The sequence below is a fragment of the Nerophis ophidion genome, linkage group LG06, assembly GCF_033978795.1.
Source record: "Nerophis ophidion isolate RoL-2023_Sa linkage group LG06, RoL_Noph_v1.0, whole genome shotgun sequence".
NCBI lineage: Eukaryota > Metazoa > Chordata > Actinopteri > Syngnathiformes > Syngnathidae > Nerophis > Nerophis ophidion.
Window position 1 is genome coordinate 54,693,634 of NC_084616.1, and position 23,280 is coordinate 54,716,913.

The 23,280-nt window shown below is 37.8% G+C and overlaps 1 protein-coding gene across 2 annotated transcripts in view; it reads left to right on the forward strand.

Moving 5' to 3' along the window:
• The window catches only part of cables2b (Cdk5 and Abl enzyme substrate 2b), a 69,496-nt gene that overhangs the window by 12,797 nt on the left and 33,419 nt on the right, over positions 1–23,280 (forward strand). The window lies entirely within an intron of this gene.

Here is a 23,280-nt window from a genome sequence, read left to right on the forward strand (position 1 = left end):
ATTTCAGCGGCTTAAGTGATTCAAAAGATTACGCATGTATTGAAACAGATGGTTGGAGTATGAAAGTATTGAAGAAGAAACTGAAGCTATTGAGCGAATAGCTATTGACGCTATTCATAGCCATAGCATGGCCGAATAGCTGCGTTAGCATCGCCGGTAAAATGTGCGGACCAAACGATCAGGACTTTCGCATTTTGTGATAATGGAGCAACTTAAATCCGTCGATTGGTTAGTGTTTTTTTCGCATTAAATGTGGGTGGAAGGAAACGTAATATAGTTGCAAGTGCATCTGCAGGTTATCCATACATCTCTGTGCCATGTCTGCTTTAGCACCACCAGTAAATAGCATTTTAGCATCGATTAGCGTAGCATGTTAGCATCAATTAACTAGCAGTCAACATCAACAAAACTCACCTTTGTGATTTCGTTAACTTTATCGTTGCAAATGCATCTGCAGGTTATCCATACATCTCTGTGCCATGTCTGCTTTAGCACCGCCGGTAAATAGCATGTTAGCGTCGATTAGCCTAGCATTTTAGCATCGATTAGCTGGCAGTCACGCCACAATCAAATATGTCTGATTAGCACATAAGTCAACATCAACAAAACTCACCTTTGTGATTTTGTTGACTTTATCGTTGCAAATGCATCTGCAGGTTATCCATACATCAAGTGTCATGTGTGTCATCGCCGGTAAAATGGGGAGACACTCCTGCACATTCAATGGGGGTCTGGCGGCAGACACTTTCGCATCTTCGGGCCAGTGGTGCAGCTTGAATCCCTCCCTGTTAGTTTTTTTACACCCTCCGACAACACACTGACGAGACATGATGTCTCCAAGGTTCCAAAAAATAGTCGGAAAAACGGAAAATAACAGAGCTGAGACCCAATGTTTACAATGTGTTGAAAATGAAAATGGCGGCTGTATTACCTCGGCGACGTCACATTCTGACATCATCGCCTCCAGAGCAATAAACAGAAAGGCGTTTAATTCGCCAAAATTCACCCATTTAGAGTTCGGAAATCGTTTGAAAAAAAAAAAAAGGTATTTTTTCTGCACCATCAAGGTATGTATTGACGCTTACATAGGTCTGGTAATAATGTTCCCCTTTAAGAAGTACAGTCACTGCTGGGCTTTCTTTATTGTTTGTTGGGTGTTGTGAGCCCTGGTGAGGTCCTCACTGATGTGGGTCCAGAGGAATATAAAGGTTTTCACCCTGTCCACTTCTGTCTCCCCTATGAACCACCCCAACATGGAAACTGTACACAGATATGTTGTAACAGCAAGAAGAGCAGAATCTCGAGCTGCAACAATTAATTCATTAAATTGGTTTATTTGATTTGACAAAAACTTTAATTTATATTCTGTTTCTTCCAGTAGGGTTGGATAAATCCGGTTTTGATTCCGGTTCCCAATGATTCTCGGTTCCGCTTCTTTTAAAGGAGTCATTATTCAAATTTTTTTTTTTTTTTAACATTTCCTTGTGGTCTCCTCTACATAACATGTAATGGTGGTTCTTTGCACAAAATGTTGCAGAGATTATGTTTTACAGACCTTCCTCAAACCGCTTTTTGACCTTCTCTTTAGGATAAGTTAGAACTATACTTTGTATTAGAAAGAGCATTAGCGGAGGATGCATGCACTTGTATTAGCCAGTCTGCCCCACAACAAGAGGATCCAGAAAAATAAGGTACTTATTGAGTACATTGTCGGATTACAGTGGCTGACTCGCGCTAAGCCCTTCAGGTAAATCTCCACCTTTACAGGGAGATATCCACTAATGTCATCAAGGGGAAAAACGTCACAAACAGGGCAAATTTCAAACGGCTAATTTAGAGGAAGTATAAATATCTTCGCAAAGCCTTAATGGTTTGATATCAACTGTTTGGGACTAATGCAATACACACAAAAAAGGTACCAACAGGTAAAAAAAGTAGGTTTTGCATAATAGGTGTCCTTTCAGGGGCAGGGTAAAATATGTACTATAATTTCTTTATGGGCTATGTTCAACCATTATATAAATGTAAATCCTATTAACACAAATGAAATGTTTTGACGATTCATTCCGCAAGACTAAACGTTCACAAAACTTAGACTTTATTAAAAATGTGTTTCATAAAAAAATATTTTGTTGCCATTAGGGTTTTATGGTGGCGATTCTGATCATCTATGAGTGTAATCATCTGATACTGATCATATCCATTAACTGTAATTGTAATTTTTTTTTATGGTGAGTGTTATTGACACTGTAACAATTTCAACACAATGTTTAAACAAGTTCCTCATTTCCTTTTATTACATGGAATTATTTGAGCAAAACAAAGTCAAATGCACACATTAACTAAACAAAAAATGTATTACTCTGCTCAGTTGAATATTGGTGATGTTAAAAATACTTCTCTTATACAAATTAGCCATGCAATCATTAAATGTTTTCTGTACAGGCTGTTCAGTACAATATGGCTTACTTAACAATTCCCTCCAGGATTTAGCTTTTTTTTGTGATTGTAAATTCTAAAATGCCTGAATTTGCATCAGCTTTTTCAAAAGTTGCTAAAGTGTTGCAATGTTTTGAGGCTTATTTTTTTTTTCAATAACATGAATCAACTTCTGTTCTTATGGATTTATTATTTTGTTAAGAATTACTTGTAACCATAAGGTCAAAAAGCACAAGATTAAAAAAAAAAGAGGGAAAATAAAAGACTTTTGATTCACTAATTATATACACACCTTAAAGTAGATGCTAAATGACAGTAAAAGCACATTTCAAATTACTGTTCTGTTTTAACTATCATAACAAATAATGCTAATAATAAATTATAAATTATAGAATGAAACAGCACCAAAAAACTCTGTTGTACACAATTTGTTGACATTTTCCATGATTATTTCACGCTTCAAAAATTAGTTTTTCATCTTAAACTTAATTTATGTTCCAATACAGTTACCAATGCACATTAAGAGGATCTGTGAACTGTTGAGAGCGATCTATAGCGCAATTTTGTGTTGTTAAGCGAGAAACGATGAGATTATCATTACACTTCAAAAACTCGGTCTTGTAAATGCTGCCTTTTTGCTAGGTCAGCTTTGCAAATAAGAATATATTCTTAATTTCCTTACCCTGCCGTACCCCTGTGGTGTGTCTATTGTAGCGTCCCGGAAGAGTTAGTACTGCAAGGGTTTCTGGGTATTTATTCTGTTGTGTTTATGTTGTGTTACGGTGCGGATGTTCTCCCGAAATGTGTTTGTCATTCTTGTTTGGTGTGGGTTCACAGTGTGGCGCATATTTGTTAAAGTGTTAAAGTTGTTTATATGGCAACCCTCAGTGTGACCTGTATGGCTGTTGACCAAGTATACTTTGCATTAACAGGAGTGCATGAGAAGCTGTAGATAATGTGTGACTGGGCCGGTAAGTAAAGGCAGTGCCTTTAAAGTTCATTGACGCTCTGTACCTCTCCCTACGTTCGTGTACACAGCGGCATGTTAAAGAGTCATACATTTTACTTATTGAAACGGATACTGTTAATCATGAAACCAATACCGAGAATTTCCGATAATACATTTTAAAGCATTTATCAGCCGATAATATCGGACTGCCGATATTTTTGGACATCCCTGGTAATAATAATACATTTTGATTAGACAGTTAACGTGCAGGGTTAAGCGCCGCTCAGACAAATTCAGTTGGCAATAACTTAAGCTGAACGGCCAAAATGTATGGGGAAGTTGCGTATATAATACTAGTGGTCCCCAACCTTTTTGTAGCTGCGGGCCGTTCAACGCTTGATAATTTGTCCTGCGGTTTTTATTTAGTTTTTTTTTTTTTTGGTTTTGTGTCATGAAAAAGGGAGGTTTTTTGGGTTGGTGCACTAATTGTAAGTGTATCTTCTGTTTTTTATGTTGATTTAATAAAAAAATAAAAACATTTTTTTATTAAAAAGTTCTTCTGTGGCCCGGTACCAATCGTGGTTGGGGACCACTGTATTATACTACATTGCGAGGTGTGATTCTTGGGGATTGGTATAAGTAGTATGAATTGGCATGATCACAACATTGCAAAATCCTGGAGAAATGTCTTAATATGAATTTATAATAACAATAAAGGAAGATGATGGAATGTACACATGGCTTGTTCAAGTTTAGAAAGGTGGGCAAACACTTTGCACTAGCAATTTGTTATCATTTATTTGTTTTATTATTTTCTGCTGCCAGTCACATTAACTGCAACTGCAGACATTCTTTTGTTTCTCAATTAGATTTTCTTCATGCACTTTATTTCACCTAATATGTCTCAAACAAGTATTTATTGCTTTGTTGTTTAAATACATCCAACAACATGTATGGTGTCCTGTCATTTCTAAGAATTAAGAAACCTCTGCCAACTCAAATCCTGTTGATGTTTTGTTGACAGGCTGTCAACAAACCCCAATGACTTGTAAAATGATGGGTCTGTAGAGGGGAAGTGAACCTAGAGGCGGGTAAAAACCACACAGACGGCGTGGAGACAAACAAGGTTTTGTGGCCCACGAGTGTAAAATATTAGCATTTTCTTAGCTGACTCAAATAGTGCAAATGCAAACACACAGCATATGAGAATCAGAGGATAAGTGAATGAGTGAATGTTATCACCTTGTAAGGATGTGTGCGCATGCAATGGTTTGCTCATATGTGCTGTCCCAGTGCAAGAGCTGATTGATCAGTTTTGTCACCATTTAAACACCGCTTAACCTATTTATGCATAACACACATTTCTGAAAATTAGCCTTGCATACCAGCTCATCAATCAAATGGCTAAAAGCTCCAAAAGCTGTTATCTGTTTTTCACACATGCAAGTAAACATGTACCATGCCTGATGAAACTTTTAGTTTTGGGTTATAGTAATGGGCTACACTTTTTCAACATTACTTAAGAACACACTATAATGTAAGGTGAAGTGATACATACAATCCATAAAAACTCTTAAAATCGTTTTTAATCATATTTATTTTATATTGTTTTTATATTGGTTTTATAGGTATTTATTTTAATTTACCTTTGTTTATTTTAATTTTTGTTTTTATTCAGTCATTGGTGTAGCTCAGGATAGTATTTGAATGTTGTTTTTAATATTGTTGTGCAGCACTTTGGAAACATTTTGTTTTTTAAATGTGCTATATAAATAAAGTGGATTGGATTGGATTGGATTGGATAAAATTGGACTTTTTCCGGGTACCAGCACAATAGAGTGGAGTGTTGGAAATGAGCTGCTGAGTTTCCTGTGCTGACTGCCAGCTGGCTGAATTAAAAAACAGACGTCTTTACTCACCTACACACTTCCGGTTTGACACAAGTTTGCTGTCGACAGATACAGTACAATCATCAGTCATGCTATGTTTGTAAGAGGTCTCCCATTGAGCTAACATTCGAGCCAAGCCTCCCCTTTAGCCTTTTGACTTATTTTAAGCACACTCTGCCACAAATAGGCTTTTGTCACTTTCACCCTGTACATAAAACCCATGAACATCTGGCTTTTGTATTCAGTTTGAAATGGTACAAATAGCATTGATTCGGGGGCCAAATGACACTGCCATTGTTTCAGCAAAGTTCCATGTTTGACCCATATTTGGACCGCTCATCGGGACCCAGGATGGAGTGCTCGCCTGTGTTTCGGTTGGGGACATCTCTACGCTGCTGATCCGACTCCGCTTGGGATGGTTTCCTGTGGACGGTACTCTCGCTGCTGTCTTGGATCCGCTTCGAACTGAACTCTCGCGGCTGTGTTGGAGCCACTATGGATTGAACTTCACAGTATCATGTTAGACCCGCTTGACATCCATTGCTTTCGGTCCCCTAGAGGGGTGGGGGTTGCCCACATATGAGGTCCTCTCCAAGGTTCTCATAGTCATCATTGTCACTGGCGTCCAACTGGGTGTGAGTTCTCCTTGCCCACTGCGTGTGAGTTTTCCTTGCCCTTATGTGGGTTCTTCCGAGGATGTCGTAGTCGTAGTGGTTTGTACAGTCCTTTGAGACATTTGTGATTTAGGGCTATATAAATAAACATTGATTGATTGATTTTTCACATCTGATTTCACATTCTCATTATTTTTTTGGTTTCACACAACAGTTAGGATGGACGTCAAATAATGATTGATTAATTGATGGTTGATAATTCTCAATCAACTGTTTGCTTCATTTATGGATTTTCTTCGCCACTGTCTTCAAGCAATGTAGTACTTATTTTGGTTTTGGAGCTTTTGAAATCCATTCCAAACTCATGGTGGGCATGAAAAGCTCCACCTGTGCTCTGGACCCCATCCCATACACTCTGGTTGAAAACTGTCTCCCACCCATTTCCCCACTCATCATCAACATCATCAACTCCTCCTTCAGCTATGGCTTAGTCCCTGACAGCCTGAAACTGGACGCTGTCACCCCCATCCTCAAAAAAACCTGGACTCAACCCTGACACCATGAGCTACTTCCGGCCCAACTCAAACCTTCCCTTCCTGTCCAGAATACTGGAACGTGCCGTCGCCACTCAACTCAAAACTCATCTCACTTCCAATGATCTGTTCGAACCATTTCAATCCGGCTTCCTCGCACGGCACAGCACTAAAACAGCCCTTCTCAAAGTCACCAATGACCTCCTCCTCTCCTCAGACTCCGGCCATCTAAGTATTCTCCTCCTCCTTGACCTCACAGCAGCTTTCGACACCATCAGCCTGACCATCCTCCTTTCCCGCCTGGAATCATCCCTCAACATCACCGGCTCTGCCCTCTCCTGGTTAAGGTCATATCTCACTAACAGAAAGCAATACATGAGTATTAATAACTGCACCTCCTCCACTGCCCCTCTGTCAAAAGGTGTCCCCCAGGGTTCGGTGCTTGGTCCACTTCTCTTCATCCTGTACATGCTCCCCCTCGGTAACATCATCCGCTGCCATCACCTCCAATTCCTATGCTACTCAGACGATATCCAGCTATACAGCTCCACAAAATCCATCTCCTCCATAAATCTCTCCACCCTGACCGACTGCCTCACTGAAATCAAATTATGGATGCACTCCAACTTCCTCAATCTCAACTGTGACAAATCTGACATGCTCATCTTCAGCCCCAAATCCCTCACCAAAACTGCTCACAACTTCCACCTCTCTGTCGACAACTCCACTCTGTCCCCGTCCACTCACATCCGCGACCTTGGAGTCATTTTGGACAATAACCTCTCTTTTCAACACCATGTCAACCACATCACAAGAACGGCTTTCTTCTACCTCAAAAATATTGCCCGTCTCCGTACATCACTCTCCTTCTCTGCCGCTGAAACACTGATCCATGCCTTGATCACCTCCAGACTTGATTACTGTAACAGCATCCTCTATGGCTCGTCTTGCAAAATTATCAATAAACTTCAATACATTCAAAACTCTGCCGCCCGCCTGCACACCCACACCCGCTCCTGTGAGCACATCACCCCAGTCCTCCAGAAACTCCACTGGCTACCCCTACCCGTTCCTCACCGGATCCACTTTAAAATCCTCCTCACCCACAAAGCCCTCCACAACCAGGCCCCCTGCTACCTCACCAACCTGCTTCACCGCCGTACCCCTTCACGCAGTCTCCGCTCCTCTGATGCCAACCTCCTCTCCCCACCACTCAGAACCAAGCTCCGGATCTGGGGTGATAGACCCTTCTCCATCGCTGCTCCCACCCTCTGGAACACTCTTCTCAAACCCATCCGTGACTGCTCAGACCTTCGCACCTTCAAAAGCCTTCTCAAAACACACTTCTTCAGATCTGCTTTTAACCTGTGATTAGTGTTCTGTGTCTTGTAATGTCCTGTATTATGTATTTTACAATGTACTGCTTTTATATTTCCTGTATTTTATATCATTACTTTAAACTGTTTTATATTTTAATTTTTTTTTTATCCTGTAAAGCGTCTTTGAGTGCTCAGAAAAGCGCTATACCAAATAAAATGTATTATTATTATTATTATTATTTTTATTCCAAATTTTGTGTTTTCTGTTAAACTTTTTCAGGATTATGTTTATTTTACCGCCATAGAATATGTGCTTATTGTATAAAACCTAAAATGTTATCCAATATACATTATTTAAATGCAAAAAATCCTTACATTTATTGGCGCAATCCTTCATTGGACAATTTTAACCAGTGTTTTAGGTCAAAGCATTATCATGTTGTACCAATGATGGTCCGATAGATTGGCCACCAATTTGTATGTGGAAAAAGTATGTGATGGCCATTGCCAATTAATGCATTTTATTGCCAATCCCCTCTGACTGACACTGTACTTACTTTTAGTCCCCCGGCTGACCAGCAGCTAGCAGCTAAATATATGTCTCCATACACTGTGTTGAGACACTCCTCTAAGCTAATAACAATCACCTCCATTATGGAAAATAAACTGCATTTCTTAAACACTTAAATATCCATATTAAGTACAATCACCAGAGGATGAGGCTGAACATATTACACACAGAGAAAGAGAATAAGGAACTAGTTGGAATATTGTGTTGATATTGTTAAACTGTCAAAACCACGAACCATAAGTAGTACAGTTAATACACATCATTGGTATCTGTGTTGGTATCGGTCGAACTCACTCATGGATGATGGTATCAGAATCAGCAGCATAAAATTTGATCTAAATATCCCTACAAAGAGTGCTTTTAGTATAAAGTGTTTTTACCTGTATAAAAGGTACTTTTTTGAAACCTTGCACTGTAATGCACTGCTGTTCTTAAGGGCGCTTAACGGCTGCTATGTCCTCTGAATGTAGAGATGACTCCACACTGTTCTGAAATAAAAAGAGTGCCTCTCAAGTTACAGCTGTCGTCCTCTCTGTTCATTGAGCTGTAATCGGCGGTCGCATCCACAACAACACAAGCATATGAGACGGTTGCGGGAGTATAGGTTGTCCTGGCGAGCATTAGCTTTGTAGTTTGTTGGCAGACGTTTCAAGTGGCCGTTTCAAAATTGCTTAGTTTGGGAAGGGAGGGTTGAGTGTTTCGGGGATAAATGAGTGGTCCCAGACACATGATTTTCCCAGACAGAAGATACTTCTCCTCACAATGACAGCATTTCTGATTTCGCAACGCCCTACTCTTGGGATTCTTATTGTTCTCATCAAAGTTCTGATAAAACTGCTCTTATGACCAACTGCAGTATGAACAAGCTTGCAATAATTTCTTGCTTTTGTCACACATAAGATATATGCCGGTTTCAGCCACACCTTTTTCATTTATTTCATTTTAGTTGAAAGCATGATAATTTAGTTGGTCAATATAAGACATTTCCGTGACCGTGGAGAGGAAAGGTCCGTTTCTCAATACATTTGTCATCTCGGAGGGTTACATAAAAAATTGGCCAGGGTGTATTTTTCAAAATGGCGTGAGAGGCCAAACCCAAGATGGCCGCCATGGAAATTAACTTTAGCATTGTTTGACCTACAATCATGAATACATGATTTCAGAGCTTATTTTGGTTAATGACTATATAATTGGTGGTTACGTAATGATATAACCTATTTTTGATTTTAAATTATCCTAAGTAGAGCTTTCATTAGAGCCTAATATTAAGGCTCTGGCCAATTTAAAACATTTAAAAAAAAATAAAAAAAAAAAAAGCTCAAAATTGGCATTCATCTTGGATTTGAAGATCAAAAATAGGTCATATCATTACATAACCACCATATTTGTATTCCTTGACCAAAAATAAGCTCTGAAATCATGTAGTGTGCATCATTGTAGGTCAAACCATTCAAAACATCTTGAATCGTTTCCCCCCCCCCCTTTTTTTTACGTATTGAGACAAAGATTATTTATGTATTTAATATTTGTATGTTTAGTATGGTATATTATTTGTTTATTTTTTATTTGTTCACTGTTCTGTTACAGAGAACAAGGAAATTGCTATGGTATGGAAAGGAGTAGGAGTAAATAAGCACAGCTTCTTCCTACTCCTTTTCGGACGTGCTGTAATGAAACAACTGGAACTGTGGGATGCATTACATTGTATCGTATGTATGTTTGAAATAAACTGAAACTGAACTGAACTGAAAGTTAATTTCCCTGGCGGCCATGTTGGATTTTGGGCTCTCACGAAGTTTGCTACATTTTGGAAAATACACCTCGGCCAAATTTGTTTAGTAACCCTCCTAGATGAGAAATGTATTGACAAACGCACTTTTCCTCTCCACTGTCACGGAAATGTCTTAGACGACCCAACTAATTGTAGGAGATTACATACCTGTATTAACTGTCATGCATTCAATCTTCTTAGCTGTGATATAAAGCTAATGGCAAGGCAAAGGTGTAATGGTATCAGAGCACTTAGTGAGGCCATTCAGATTGCTCCAATATCATTCCTATGCTCATTGTGATTCGGGAGCATGTTCGTGGTATCTTGGTAATGCATTGATAATATGCTATTATGTTTGAACAGTACATGAGATATAGTCCTAAATTGATGTATATGTTATATTAGCTCAGCGACTGGAGGTTTTAAAACTTTTGAAAAATATTGTAGCTAGTGTAGAGTCTAAAGAAAAGTTGAGATTTTAATAAATTGTGTTTTGACTCAAAGCTCCACGCCTTCTCTGGAAAATGTATTGCTGGGTCTGTGGTGAATACACAAAATGATTCTTACATTTCTTAAATGTCACTGTACACAGAGTTGCTTCAACTTGTTTTAAGTTATCTGATTGATAGTAGAGTATGACATTTTTTGTCCCTGAAGATATGTTTATCTTAGAACAGGGGTCACCAACGCGGTGCCCTCGGGCACCGGGTAGCTTGTGAGGACCAGATGAGTAGCCCGCTGGCCTGTTCTAGAAATAGCTCAAATAGCAGCACTTACCAGTGAGCTGCCTCTATTATTTAAATTTTATTTATTTACTAGCAAGCTGGTCTCGCTTTGCTCGACATTTTTGATTCTAAGAGAGACAAAACTCAAATAGAATTGGAAAATCCAAGAAAATATTTTAAAGACTTGGTCTTCACTTGTTTAAAAAAATTCATTTATTTTTTTACTTCGCTTCTTATAACTTTCAGAAAGACAATTTTAGAGAAAAAATACAAACTTGAAAATGATTTTAGGATTTTTAAAACACATATACCTTTTTACCTTTTGAATTCCTTCCTCTTCTTTCCTGACAATTTTTTTGTTGTTGTTGTAAAGAATAATAAATTCATTTTAATTGAATTCTTAATTTTAGCTTCTGTTTTTTTCTACGAAGAATATTTGTGAAATCTTTCTTCAAACTTATTATCCATCCATCCATTTTCTACTGCTTATTCCCTTTCGGAGTCGTGGGGCAAACTTATTATGATTAAAATAAAAATAAAAATATTCTGGCAAATCTAGAAAATCTTCCATACATCCATTTTCTATCGCTTATTCCCTTTTGGGGTTGCGGGGGGCGCTGGCGCCTATCTCAGCTTGAGAATCAAATTCAAACCTTATTTCAAAGTCTTTTGAATTTCTTTTTAAATTTTTGTTCTTGAAAATCTAAAAAAAATAATGATTTGTCTTTGTTAGAAATATAGCTTGGTCCAATTTGTTATACATTCTAAAAAAATGCAGAATGGATTTTAACCTAATTAAAACATGTCATCAACATTCTAAAATTAATCTTAATCAGGGAAAGTTACTAATGATGATCCATAAATTTTTTTTTTTTTTTTTTTCAAAAAGATTCGAATTAGCTAGTTTTTGTCTAATTTTTTTCAGTTGAATTTTGGATTTTAAAGAGTCCAAATTGAAGATAAAACATGTTGCAAAATGTAATTTGCATTTTTTTCCTGTTTTCTCTTCTTTTAAACCGTTCAATTAAGTGTTTTTTTCATCATTTATTCTCTACAAAAAACCTTCCGTAAAAGGAAAAAAAATGTACGATGGAATGACAGACAGAAATACCCATTTTATTACAGTATATATATATATATATATATATTTATTTATTAAAGGTAAATTGAGCAAATTGGCTATTTCTGGCAATTTTTAAAGTGTGTTTCAAACTGGTAGCCCTTCGCATTAATCAGTACCCAAGAAGTAACTCTTGGTTTCAAAAAGTTGGTGACCCCTGTCTTAGAACATAAGATGTTATCTATATATTTCTGGTTTCCTGTATCAATGACACAGCATTTTCTACTTTTTGGTAAGTTTAGAAATTGCAGTATCATGACAACACTGAGTGAGTGACAAGTAAGGTTGAGCAGAAAGACACAAGGTGGCATGTCATGCAGTTATGAACTCATGCACACAGTGAAACAAACAAAAAATTATATACATGCACAAGGTCTATGTTGGAGCTAGTAATGCATGTGTTGCGTGGATCGAAAAATGTGTGGCTAATCGGGTTAAGCACACCCTTCTGTAACAGTTACAAAGAGAAGTAATTTAGAGGATGTAATCAGGCTGACCTCATCTGCATGTCTTGGTGTGTCTTAACATGCATACCCCTCCAGTGAAAACAAAATCGAATTCCCTACTCTTCATGTACTCACAAACACACAAGCGGACATAAGCACACACACACACACACACACACACACACACACACACACACACACACACACACACACACACACACGCAAACAAACACACAATGAATTGGATAGCAATGCCATATACTGTAAGTCAGAGGTCCCTGCCTCAGCTGCAATTCTCTGCTAATCTTCTCTAAACCAGATCATCTTCTGTCTCCTATATGGTTTTATTTAGCAACATGATGAAAAAACTCAAGTGTGATGCAGGTGCCTTTCGACACCATCATCACCACCAAACAACAAACATATTTTTGAATTAAGGCATCTATATTAGTGTGCATTATAATTTTGCATAGTACATTTTTGACCTGTTTAAATTGTGCAGGTGTAAACAATATTGTGATTTCCATTTTATTTCCACAAATACATTTAGAGTGAAGGCCTGAGGTGACATAAAACAGTCAACATGCCTCCTGGGTGAACGCCTGTGCGAATGTGCGTATGTGTGTTGGGTTAGAGGATTTTAGCAATGGGACATTTAATCTATGATTGGTGGTTGGCCAGTAAGTATGTGGGGTAAGGATTTCGTTTGTGGGTATTTAAATAAGACTCTGATCCTTTTCTCTTGCTTTCTCTCTCTCTCTCTCTCTCTCTCTCTCTCTCTCTCTCTCTCTCTCATTCTCTCTGTCAAACATGCACATACACACATGCACACTCCGTTCACACACACTTAAAAATAAACAAATATTACACAATTCCAGGAATGTCTAGACATTATTATTATTTTTGTAATTTTATTGTTGTATCGAAAGATCTTTTCTGTAACACGGTTTAATTTTGTGTAAAATGTGTCAGCAGCTGTCCACCTTAACCTTGACTTAAATTTGTCACAAGATGTGGCGAGGTTGGCCCAATTTCAAAGAAGCAAGATACAAGCAACGATGAAAGGCTTTTCAGAGTTTTATTCCAAATGACTTAAGAAAAACACAATCCTGAAATACAAAACATAATACTGAAAGTAAAACTGTCCAAAGAAAACAAAACAAAACAAACATGATTACTTAGCAGAAATGCTAACACTACTTTGGAGTGAAATTTGCCACAAAGAACATTTGACGACCAGATAAAGACAAGACAGCAAACAGAAAACTAAATACACAAATTAAAAATACTCCTTTTCCAATGACGTGAAATTTGGTGATGTAGTAAATTCAGTGCAGAGTCGGAATTGAACCCGTGTTGGCCGTGAAGTTCCACACCATTTTCCACTGCCCTCTGCAGCCGTGTCATTACGTCAGTGGTTACGCCTCCGATTGGAAAGTAATAGAAAATTAGCACGCAAACTTCAGCATATTCCTTATGAACAATGGCGGACACAAACATGCTGGATTTGCTGCTGCTGATTGTGTAGTTAAAAATCACAATGCCGTTATGATGTCACATTTTTTGTTACGTTTTTCTGGACGTCAGCACAACATTGCACCACTCAAGCCAGTGTTTACTATTTACAAGCTACAAACCCTGTTTCAATATGAGTTGGGGAATTGTTTTAGATGTAAATATTAACGGATTTCAATGATTGGCAAATCCTGTTCAATCCATATTCAGTTGAATGGACTAGAAATACAAGATATTTGAGGTTCAAACTCATAAAGTTTATTTTTTTTTTGCTAATAATAATTCACTTAGAATTTCATGGCTGCAACACATGCCAAAGTAGTTGGGAAAGGGCATGTTCACCACTGTGTTACATCACCTTTTCTTTTAACAACACTCAATAAACATATGGGAACTGAGAAAACTAATTGTTGAAGCTTTGAAAGTGGAATTATTTCCCATTCTTGTTTTATGTAGAGCTTCAGTCATTCAATAGTCCAGGGTCTCCGCTGTCGTATTTTACGCGTCATGATGCGCCACACATTTTCAATGGGAGACATGTCTGGACTGCAGGCGGGCCAGGAAAGTACCCGCTCTCTTTTACTACGAAGCCTCGCTGTTGTAACAATTGGCTTGGCATTGTCTTGCTGGACAGGGGCGTCCGTGAAAACGTTTTTTGGATGAAAACATATTTTGCTCCAAAACCTGTATGGACCATTCAGCATCAATGGTGCCTTCACAGATGTTAAAGTTACCCATGCCTTGGGCACTAATGCACCCCCATACCATCACTGCTGCTAGCTTTTCAACTTTGCGCCTATAACAATCCGGATGTTTATTTTCCTCTTTGTTCCGGAGGACACCGCGTCCACAGTTTCCAAATATAATTTAAAATGTGGACTCATCAGACCACGGAACACTTTTCCACTTTGCATCAGTCCATCTTAGTTGAGATTGGGCCCAGCAATGCCGGCGGCGTTTCTGGGTGTTGTTGGTAAATGGGTTTTGCTTTGCATAGTAGAGTTTTAACTTGCACTTACAGATGTAGCAATCAGCTGTTGTTACTGACAGTGGTTTTATGAAGTGTTCTTGAGCCCACGTGGTGATATCCTTTACACACTGATGTCGATGTTTGGTTCAGTACCGCTTGAGGGATCAAAGGTCCGTAATATGATCGCTTACGTGCAGTGATTTCTCCAGATTCTCTGAACCTTTTGATGATTTTACAGACCGTAGATGGTAACATCTCTAAATTCTTGCAAAATCTCATTGAGAAATGTTGTTCTAAAACTGTTTGACAATTTGCTTACAAAGGGATGTACCTCGCCCCATCCTTGTTTGTGAATTACTTAACATTTCATGGAAGCTGCTTTTATACCCAATCTTGGCACCCACCTGTTCCCAATTAGCCTGCACACTTGTGAGATGTTCCAAATAAGTGTTACATGAGCATTCCTCAACTTTATCAGTATTTATTGCCACCTTTCCCAACTTCTTTGTCATGTGTTGCTGGCATCAAATTCTAAAGTTAATGGTTATTTGCAAAAAAAAAAATGTTTGAGTTTTAACATCAAATATGTTGTCTCTGTAGCATATTCAACTGAATATGGGTTGAAAAGGTTTTGCAAATTCTTGTATTCCGTTTATATTTACATCGAAAAAAATTTCCCAACTCATATGGAAACAGGCTTTGTAACATATTTATTTTCATTTCTATATCTGACAATAAAATAATTGTGAAGCATCCCACGTTAGAGCAGCATTGATGAAGTATTTCACTCATAACCATCAATCTGGGTTTTGATTTGGTTTGCTGCTGCTAGTATGCTGGTGTTAAAAAATGTATTTGCTCATTATACTTTTCAAAAATGCCATGTCCCTTGGCAAGTTTCACTGCAATAAGGCACTTTTGATAGCCATCCACAAGCTTCTGGCAAGCTTCTGGTTAAATTTTTGACAACTCCTCTTGACAAAATTGGTGCAGTTCAGCTACATTTGTTGGTTTTCTGACATGGACTTGTTTCTTCAGCATTGTCCACACGTTTAAGTCAGGACTTTAGGAAGGCCATTCTAAAACCTTAATTCTAGCCTGATTTAGCCATTCCTTTACCACTTTTGACGTGTGTTTGGGGTAAGGCTGGGCGATATATCGATATATATATTGTAATATTCGAGTATACGTTCTCACACAGTTGCTTTTAGCTGCGGGCGAACACTTCAGGCTCTTTTCACTCTTTCCTGTCTTTCTTTCTCACAGACAAGCAGGCGCACATTCTTACATACGTCACATACTGTCACGTCATACATCACATACCGTACGTGTCCGCCCTCGCAGAGCAGAGAGGTACCATACTGGGCTATGTTGGCTGCTAATGTAGCCGTACAAGAGAAAGAAGGTGCAGATCTAGTAACAAATGAAGGAAGACTTAATTCCCAATAAAAACAGCAGGGTGTTCATCGTCTGGCGGTGGTTCGGCTTCAAGTGTGAATATGTCAAACAGACAACCCTAATTTGTCAAGTGTGGGGGGAAAAAGCATTGCTATAAAAAGTAGCATTACTGCTAATATGTAGCATCATTTGAAAAGTCACTTGCTAGAGAATGAAGATAACCTTAGTAACATACCACATAGTGAAGGACGAATACTATTTGATTTCCTCTTATGCAGCTCATTTTTATTTGACACTTAAAATGTCTCTGACAATCTTGCACTTTATAGTTTGGAAATGACTTAAATGTTTGTGCCACTGCTTAATAACTTTAAAAAATACACTTTTGGTCAATTGACTTAGTTGTGATTTCCCTCTCAGCATGAAAGTTTAAAAGTAGCATGTATGAATGCAATATGAAGAAGAATGTTTTAATGTAGACACATAGAATCATCATACTGCTGTGATTATATGCATCAAGTGTTCATTCAAGGCCAAGGCAAAATATCGTAATATATATCGTATGTCGCGATATGGCCTAAAAATATCGCGATATTAAAACAAGGCAATATCGCCCAGCCCTAGTTTGGGGTAATTTTCCTATTGGAACACCCAACTGCGCCCAAGACATAACCTCCGGGCTGATGATATTAGGTTGTCCTGAAGAATTTGGAGGTAACCCTCCTTTATTCATTGTCTCATTTACTTTCTGTAAAGCACCAGTTCCATTGGCAGCAAAACAGGCCCACAGCATTATACTACCACCACCATGCTTGACGGTAGTATGGTGTTCCTGGGATTAAAGGCCTCACCTTTTCTACTCCATACATATTGCTGGGTATTGTGGCCAAACAGCTAAATTTTTGTTTCATCCGACCACAGAACTTTCATCCAGAAGATCTTATCTTTGTCCATGTGATGCCAGATAAAACAAAAATTCAACTGTTTGGCCACAATAGCCAGCAATATGTATTGAGGAGAAAAGGTTTAGCAATCTTAAAATGTTAATACCCTAAAAACTATAATAGTTAAGGAAAACATTTTTGCAGCACTAACCAGCACATAAAAATGAGACAAGTTTAGGGAGATTTTGATATAGGTGGGTACTGTTTATGAAGAATAACACGTTAGATGCACTTTAATAACATAAAAAACATACACCATTATTAACATAAAAACTATAATAGTTCGAAAAAAATGTTTGCAACACAAATGAAGAAGATTATTTTGGCATAATTTGGATTTAATTTGGAGAACGAGGAGGGGGGCTGGGGTCTGTCTGACCATTTGATCGACCTATAAAAGAAACTAATAACAGGACAAACTGGCATTTCAACTGCACAAACCTGGTTTGGGAAAGTTTTGACAAGGTAGGGGGGCTGACTATCCCTCTGAATCTGTAAAAACTCAGAAACGAAAACAGCACAAACCACCATTTCAACAGCACAAACCAGCACAAATGCTGCACAAATGAATGCGACTATTTCAACTGAGTGTTTTTGAGAGGGGCCAACTTCACACAGGTAAAATGCGGAGATGGATTATATGCTGAGGCTCACAAGTTTGAGCAAGAGTGCAACATTTAAGCTCTCTCATTACTTGTATACATCAGTGCTTCTAACCATTGATTTGGCAAATGACAAGCAGTAACCTATATTGTGGTGTTTTTAAAACTCAAATTCCGTATCTTCAAGAACATTTAATTGCAGTTTGAATTTGAGGTACTGTAAAGTAATGTGTACCAACAAATAAAAAAAGTTTAATTATTGTCAAGATTTTTTTTTATCTACAAAGAAAAAAAACAGAGTGTCTGCACAGTTTAGTACATGTTATATCAGAGGAGTTGAATCTTTGCAGACGCATAAACAAAAAGTCTCATTAAAAAATATTTACATATAAAAATGTCTTTCCTGATATCTGTGTTGGCCCTGCGATGAGGTGGCAACTTGTCCAGGGTGTATCCCGCCTTCCGCCCGATTGTAGCTGAGATAGGCACCAGCGCCCTCCGTGACCCCAAAGGGAATAAGCGGTAGAAAATGGATGGATGGATGGTAAAACTAGTAGGTGTGTTGATTCTCCCAGTTGGGACCAATACAATCATATAGACGTTTTGTGAGTGGCTGCAAGTCCGTATTCGGGGCAGGATTACTGGTGAGCTGCAGCAAATTGGGAAACTAAAGTCGGTGCTCCTTTTTAAATGTTGTGTTTTACCTTCTATGCTTGTAGTAGTAATACTATATTATTTTGTTCTTCTGGGCTGTACTTCTTTGATGTGTGTCACTTTAAGAAAAAAACATGTGAGCGATACAACTGCCGTGCAGTTTCACCACGAAGTGCCGACTTTGTTCAACAGGAAGCACTTCATTCAGCTCACAAATGTATGACATTAGTTTTCGCCTCCATCACTGATCTAAATTTTAAAAAAAAAGGAAATTTTTTGGGATAATTTCAATCTTACATTTTAAGGTAAATGTTCTTTTTCTGTTTACTTTATAGCTGATTGTCCAGAGCTTCACGTTTCCTATTCCTTTCTGCATGGCTATTAAAAAAACATTTTGTATTTGCTCAATACATTTTTTTTTATTTTTTTTTTTTTAGGTCTAATGCAGTGCCTTTGTTAAACAAGTAGATGGCACTATTATGAAACACCAACAAAGTGTCAGTGCAGTATCAATACAGCTAGTAGATGTGGAAATCTTTGGGCACCTCAAGATTCAATTACGATTACGATTCATGGGCTACAATTCGATTATAAATGAATTATTCATTCATCTGTAATTATTATATTGTATATTATTGTTATATTGTTCAAATATATATTATCATATATTCTAAATGTGTTACATTTAATGATTAATCATTTTAATGATATGTCTACAAGACTCATTCTTCGGCTATGGATGTATGTAGTATTTTTGTTTTTTTTAGATTGGTGTGAACAACATAGATATATTACAAAAGACTAGGAACATGAGAACTATAGTAGCGTGCTAAGCGAACCGACACATTCAAGTCTCTACTTGGCAAACAGGCATCCTTAATTTAAATGGTGTGCGTCCTAAAACCACAGAATGTTCCCATGTTTTGGCCCCAGGCGCCATAGACTGTTTACACTGCAGGCCAAAGTGGCCCAAATCGGATGTCTTCGAAATCTGACTTTTTTTCCCAGCTCACTGTTTGCACTACAAGTAAAATTTGATTTATATCAGACGCCAGTATAAACACGCACAGACCCCAATGTAGCGTCTAAGTCACTTGCATGCGCAGTCCGATACAGTGAAAATAAAGAAAGTTGACCGGATTCCGTAAATGAACAAGTAAGTCGCGACTACTACTACAATTTAAAAATTAAAAGTCCCCACCATAGATATGGTCTAAAAAGAGTGTTTTATTTTTTGTACGTGAAAATAAATTAAAGTAATATAGTATATAGATAGATGTATATAGTGTAACGGTAATATATTAAGGAGGCAACAAAAATTTGGTTGTCAGAAATAGACTTTGCTCACCGAAACCGGCTGTTTTGATGAAGTATCCACTTCCGCTGGTGGGCGGTGTCTTCGCCCGCGCATAGGAATGACAAAAGCTTGCCCAAAGCTGACGGAAAACTCACATACAGGTTGCATTCAGGTCGCATTGCGTTTAGACTGATTTGACATTTGAACAGATCAGATTCCAATTGGATTTGGACTACATCCTGATGTGGATTGAATCTGAGGTTAACAGATCCGATTTGAATCACTTTGGAGCATTTATGCTGGCAAAAAACTCTGATTCGTGTCACTTGTGGGCAAGAAATCAGATTATATCAGTAGCTTTACTACTGCTTTATGGACATGTGTTGTCTGCCCTACCATAATAGTGATATTTGATTAGGACAAATCTACAGGTACAGTTTTTCACATCCACCTTTGTTTGAGTCTTTCTTGTCTGTAGGTGTGCAAAAACTACATCCAAATAAAAAAGAAAATATACAAATTAGTTATTGATATCGGTCTTAAGAAGCAGGAAGTTACTGGTATGAACTTGAAAAATATATACATCATGTAACCCTAGATATTTGTCTACATGTTTTCAGTTTGTGTCCTTATCTAAACAACCGCCCCCCTCCTCAGTAAAAGCCCCAGAGATGTTTGCATTCCCACAGAACTTTCCACAACATTCTGGAGAAATAAAAGCGTTCTCATGGTAGAGGGCTGTCTGTCATGCTGATTAGAATGTGGCTACAGATCTGCTGCTCTGATACGGGGACAGATTTAGACTGAAACTAGCACACATTCTGACATTTATTGTTGTTTATGACTCCCAGAGTCAAACCAGACTTCTGTGAATATCCGCATGATTCTTGATCTGTGATTGAGTAGATTTTAATGGTTCTCAGTAGTATACAGTAACCAAAACACCTCACTGACACCGTAAAAAGGTGGACTGTGTTGATGATGTCAAATGTAACATCCTTACCATTTATTGTAGGCTTTTTTAAACATACTTTGCAAATGTGCTTGTAGTTGTGTTAAACCCAAAACTTTATTGACTAAAAGATACCCAATTCAATGTACTCAATCTACAAGAAGTCAAAGATTTTGTCTATAGGCCCTTTTCCACCAAAATTTCTGGAACTATTGGTTCCTGGAACCTCTAGTTCCTGGAACTAGATGTTCCTGTAGAGGTGTGTGGTTTGTGTTTTCACTGCATTTCACGGTTCAAGGAAGTTTATACAAACCTGGCTGATGACATATGGAGGACCGGTTTCGTATATTTCTAAACTGATACCATGTAAATAAACGCACACTATTAGGTCAGTTTTTTAAATAAAAAGTAAGTAAATTAAATGCAAAGCAATAATATACAAAACAATATGATTTAAAGAAAATAAATAAGTACCAAATTTTTCATAAAAAGTCAGGCTTTTGTTCGTAATGTCCAATTGTCAGAAAGTCGTCCTCTCAGTAAATTATGAATTCCCGAGGGTCAAGTTCCTTGTGTTCTATTTCAGCTGTAAAGGACAATATATAAAGAATTAATGACAGGTTCATCTCACACCGACAACACGAACACATCGGCTTTAGCGTTTTGTTAGCATTAGCATTCAGTTGAATCGAGTTAAGGCTAATAACCACAAAAATGGAGGGTCACTGACTACTTTTATAGCATATAATAAATAAATAGTTAATAATTAATGCCATTTACCTTCGTTCATCTTGTGTACTGCTTAGTTTATTTCATATTTATTCAACGAAGTCAGAGTAGTAAGCAGCTGAGGCCATTTCTTTGCATCCGGTTTCATACTCCTCCATAAATACGTTTAAAAGAGCCCACTTACTTCTCGTAGTTTCGCTTATCAAAATGAGGTTTGTAAAAATAATAAACAATAAATTGCATGGATAGAGTTTAAAGACTACAACTGAGTAAAAGCACTGTAAGATAGTTCCACTTATTAGCGTTTTTCACCACACAGATACCTTAATAGTTGCTGCATGTCGAAAGTCCCTTTCATTTTTTTTCTCTCTCTTGTCAGGTTTGTTGTAATAGGTATACACAAGAAATAACAAATAAACAAGTTGTCATCCCATACTCCGCAATGGCGGTCGTCTGTTTAAACAATACGTTTCAGGAACACCCCCAACAGTGTTCAATCAGTCAGCGTTCGACTGCACAGCCCGCCCCTGAAAAGGTTCAGGGTAGCTTCGAAAAGTCCCACCTTGCTAGGAGAAACTCTGAAAGATTCCTGAAGAACTAAATCTACCCCAGTAGTTTTTGGTGGAAACACAGGGGGAACTTTATTCACCCAGGTAAATAAGAAGGATGCTAAAAATGTTTCTGTGGTGGAAAAAAGGGCCTTATAGTTGACACACAGTGTCACACACACAGGAGATGTGTAGTAGATAGTAGACAGTAGATTTTGTATTACTTGTAATCTGGTAACTGTATCAGAGAATGTAGGACTGCGTTCTTGACGCTGGGTTGTTGAATCTTAATGTGGTATTCAATTTAACTGATAGTAACTCACTAGGGATGAGCGACATGATCTAAAATCTTTATTGCAATATATATTGCATGGTTCTGCGGATAACAATAAATGATAATACTGTACAACCATTTCAAAACATGTTACTAAGTCTCCTAATTTAGCTGATGATGAATGCAATAACATTGGGTATTTTCCAGTTCATCAAAACTATTATTAATCTACTTGCTAATTTACAGTTAATATCTGGTTACTTTCTTTTGTAACATTATTGACTGACAGTAAATTCTATTTTGCAGTTGTATAATGAAAACACATGGGCTAATGATTTGCGTTCTTAGAAAAATAAATGTTTTTATTTTATTTATATAGTGACCTAAGTGGAACATTCCTGAGCATCCTGTCATTCTGTGGAATGATGATTTCCGTGGAAATAGTATGTCTGAGAAAATTCCATCATGGACAGGGGTTATAGTAAACGCCAAAGATAGAATCCTCTTAAATAGAGTTTTAGATATCTCAAAGAGAGAAGTGACTGCTGAGACAGTTAGCAGTCGGCGTAACTGTTATTTAAAAGCCATGCTCGGCGGAATCTCTTGGCTAGCTATAGAAAACGGTGACAGATGCAGTGTGTGTGTGTGTGTGTGTGTGTGTGTGTGTGTGTGTGTGTGTGTGTTTGTGCGAGTGCGTGTTATGCTGATGTCACGAATGTTATATAATGGCTGTGATGTCATTGAGTCAATCTCTTTGGCCTGATTTTGTGTTGAGTTCTGTTTTAATCCTTAAGGTTAACGCCCTGATGAAATGTGACACGTTGACCTTCAGCACACAGTCAGCCTTAGTCGTAGATAAGAATGACACAGCAATGTTGCGTTTGCATTATTTCATTAATTTGCAATACAAAGCAAACTTAACAAGTTTTTTGTTTGAATGACCATGATGTCAGATGATTAGTGTAGTGAAAATGTGCATGTTGATTGTATGTCGATTTTTGCTATGCATTTCATTATTTTC